The sequence below is a fragment of the Eretmochelys imbricata genome, chromosome 2 (genome assembly GCF_965152235.1).
Source record: "Eretmochelys imbricata isolate rEreImb1 chromosome 2, rEreImb1.hap1, whole genome shotgun sequence".
Classification (NCBI taxonomy): Eukaryota; Metazoa; Chordata; order Testudines; family Cheloniidae; genus Eretmochelys; species Eretmochelys imbricata.
In genome coordinates, this window is record NC_135573.1 from 121,816,955 (window position 1) to 121,821,138 (window position 4,184).

A 4,184-nucleotide genomic window follows, 5' to 3' on the forward strand; every position below is an offset into this window, starting at 1 on the left:
TCCCCCCTTTTATAATAGTTTTTGGACAATACTATTTATTTCCAGATGGGCCATTCCAAAGACAAAATGTTTGCTCTTCAGAAGCATTGTTCATGGGACAAGTTGTCTCTGATTTAAAAATAGCCTGAGAAAGGGGGAAGATTATTAGAGGCAGGAAAATTAAACTGATTTTCTCTTCCCTCTGGTGGTATAAGTTTGACAAGGGTCCTAAAAGCCCACTCTGGCACATACTGATCTGCCTTCAACTTTCACCACGAAACAAGCTCTGCTACAAATTGAGGGTACTGCATTCTCTACTCTGGAAAGATGGGGAGGAAGGATAGGGATATTTGAGCTATCAATAGCTGAGCTGATACCTTAGGTGGGGGAACAGCAGCACAGACTGTCCAGCATCTTCTCTGACAGTCTGAAGGGATGACAAAAGCCCATGAGTAAGTCAATAACATGGTGACCTAGGTGAAGGGTCAGTCTGGGGGGAGCATGGACCATTATAGCAGGGACAAAGGAGAGACAAGAGGGAGCACAGAGGGGAAATCAAATCAGTATTTTAGGGCATGTCTGCACTGGCAGAGTTACTGTGCCAGGAGTTACACCGCTGCTCAGAGAGCGCTGAAGGGAAACCGCTGTTGTGTGTTCACACTGACAACTGCCTGTGCCTCTTCGGTCTGCAGGAACAGATCCCGAACTGTTGACCAATATGCTGCTCGCTGTGACCAACACGTCACGAGTGGCAGTGGAGTTATTCCTTAAACTACAAAGGCAAGAGGAGTGCGACATTGGTCTCGCCATGCATACTAGCTATGACACGAGATTGCTTGTGGCATTTATGGAGGTGCTGACCACAGTGGAACGCCGCTTTTGGCCTCGGGAAACAAGCTCTCAGTGGTGGGATCCCATTGTGATGCACATCTGGGATGATGAGCAGTGGCTGCAGAACTTTCGGATGAGGAAAGTCACATTCATGGGACTGTGTGATGAGCTTGCCCCAGCCCTGCAGCACAAGGACACGAGAATGAGAGCTGCCCTGCCATTGGAGAAGTACGTGGCGATTGCACTGTGGAAGTGCTTGGCGATTGCACTGTGGAAGCTACTCCAGACTGCTACCAATCGGTCACTAACCAGTTCGGAGTGGGAAAGTCTACTGTTAGACTCGTGTTGACGGAAGTGTGCAAGGCCATTAATAGCATCCTGCTCTGGAAGACTGTGACTCTGGGCAACGTGCTTGACATTGTGGATGGCTTTGCACAAATGGGCTTCCCTAACTGCAGAGGGGCGATAGATGGCATGCACATTCCAATTCTGGCACCAGATCACCTAGCCACCAAGTACGTTAATCACAAGGGGTATTTCTCAATGGTTCTCCAGGCGCTTGTGGATCACCGTGGGCGTTTCACAGACATTAATGCAGGCTAGTCCGGAAAGGTGCATGATGCACACATCTTTCAGAACCCTAGCCTGTTCAGGAAGCTGCAAGAAGGGACTTCCTTCCCGGACCAGCAGATCACTGTAGCGGAAGTTGAAATGCCCATGGTGATCCTGGGAGATCCTGCCTTCCTTTAATGCCGTGGCTTATGAAGCCATACACGGGGCAAATTGACAGCAGAAAGGAGCGGTTCAAAAACAGGCTGAGCACATGCAGAATGACTGTTGAGTGTGCTTTTGGCCATTTAAAGGCCCGTTGGCACTGCCTCTATGGGAAGCTGGATGTGGCTGATGACAATATTCCTATACTTATAGCAGCGTGCTGTACGCGCCATAATATTTGTGACGGGAAGGGTGAAAGCTTCACTCAGGGCTGGACCACAGAGGCTCAGTGCCTGGAGGCTGAGTTTGAACAGCCAGAGACCAGGGCTATTAGAGGGGTGCAGCGTGGAGCCATAAAGATCAGGGATGCCTTGAGGCAGCAATTTGAAGTTGAAAGCCACTAATATTTGTTGCTATGCTCATGAGTGCAGTGCTTGCAATGCTAGGAGGTGATTGTGATTGGTGCAGACGATGCAATATGAAGGTTTAACATAATTGTGTGTTGCTTTGCAAGGCTCTGTTTGCTTTCAATTAATAGACTAAAAATTGCTTTCAAACCAACACAATTCTTTCATTAAAAAACAACAACCGGAGGAGAGAGTCAAACAAAAAAACCCCATCAGCAGTGAGGGGGATGGGAAGGTCCCAGGAGGAGGTGGGGTCCCAGGATGGCTAAAGATTTGTGTATGTCCAGGAATCATATCCAACCTTCTCCTTTGGAGTATAATTCAGTGGGTACGGTACTTCAGCAGGGCTAAACCGCAGAGGGATGGGTGTTGACTGCAGTGGGTAGTGGGAGTCTGCAGTGCTGGACTGTGAGGGGGGAGGAGTGGGAATGCCATGGGTATAGACTGGAGCCAGGAGGTTGATCAGAGTGCGTTGGCAGTGTCTGGGGGGAGCATGAGTTTTGCGACAGCGACTGCAGGAGACGGCGGGCACGGAGGTGCTTGGTTTGAAGAGCTAGTATCGCCTGGAGCATGTCTGCTTGGCGCTCCATAATGTTTAAGAGCTGCACTGTGGCTTCATTCTGGCATGACGCATTCTCCTTTCTGTCCCTCTTCTCGCTGCCCCACCACTCCTTCAGTTCCTGTTTCTCGGCGGTGGAGTGCATCATAACATCACGCAGAAAGTCCTCCTTAGTTCTTCTTGGCTGCTTTCTAATTCTGCGCAGCCGTTCAGCCTCTGATAAAGAGGGAGGCTGGGCTCCCAAGGTCGTCTCTGTGAAGTTTAAATGCAACATTTTACAGAAGCAGTATTGTTCGCAACACAGAGAACACTGATTCAGTGCTTTAAAACACAGCCAGTACTCACACCTGTCACTAACTGACTGACCCCAGGCAAGCACACATGAGCCACAAGACCCCCAAAATGGTGAGTAGCTGCAGGGTCAGGGTAAATCACTCTTCCTGGACCCTGCTGTGCACTGGGCATGCGGCTCTTGGGGGGAACCATCACTGAAGGGGGGGCCTGATAATCATTCCTGTCCCCACACTTTCCACAGGATGTGATCATTATGGAAGATCTCTCACTGTGGACAGTGAGCAGGGAATCAAGGGAGGGTTTTGTCCAAGACTGCAGCTTCCACCCTGGCACCTATGCAGCTTGCCTGTGTGCAGCAATGGTCTCCCCGTTTGTGATGGCACAGTGGTGAGGGAAAGTTACCGTTAATGGGGCTAGAAACAAAGCAGCTCTGCTGAAGAACCTGCGGCAGCAGATTTCCCAGTATCTCCCTGAGAGTTTCTTAGAGATCTGAGGGAGATTCCCGTGAAGTGAGGTAGTGTATCAACAGCCTGTTCTGCCTGCTCAGACTAGGCATGTAGCAGGAGACAAGCCTGCTTTCTGCAACCCTTCTGCCCGCAACAACTCGCTTCAGTGATTCCCAAAATCAAATCCAGTTACCAGGGGCCTCCTCTCCTGTTTGCACTTTGCCAACATACAACAGCTGTGACTGGCTAGCCTCCTCCAGGGTAGAAAAGAGCTCCTGACTGCATGCATCTTTGGCTTCCGAGTCATCCTCTGCCTCTGGGTAACCCTCCCGCTCTTCGTCTAAGATTTCCTCCTCCTGGCTCAGTCCAGTCTCGATTGGCATGCGAGCCACTGAAGTATTCACAGTGGTCTTCGCAGTGGAGGTGGGGTCGCCCCCGAATATTGCATCCAGCTCTTGGTAGAACCAGCATCTCATTGGCATAGCACCGGAGCAGCGGTTTGCCTCCAGCGCCTTGTGGGAGGTGTTCTGCAGCGCCTTCACTTTGACCCTCACTGCAATGTGTCCCAGTCATGGCCCTTTTCTGTCATGCTTCGTGACATCTGTCCATAGGTATCATAATTCCTACAGCTGGAGCGCAGCTGGGACTGCACAACCTCCTCTCCCCAAATGCTGATGAGGTCCAACAGCTCGGCATTTCTCCAAGCGGGAGGATCTCCTGGTGCGTGGAGCAGGCCTGGCCACCTGGAAAGATGCGCTGAGACCACTGCACACGTCACCAAGCAAACAGGAAGGGGACTTTCAAATTTCCAGAGGAATTTACGGGGTGGGGATGATGGTTGGTCACCTGAGGGCAGGCAGCAGAGTTCAAACCGGTGACCAGAGAGGTGGGAACAGGCATTGTGGGACACCTCCTGGAGGCCAATCGCAGTGCTGTAATCACCATGGTGTCTAC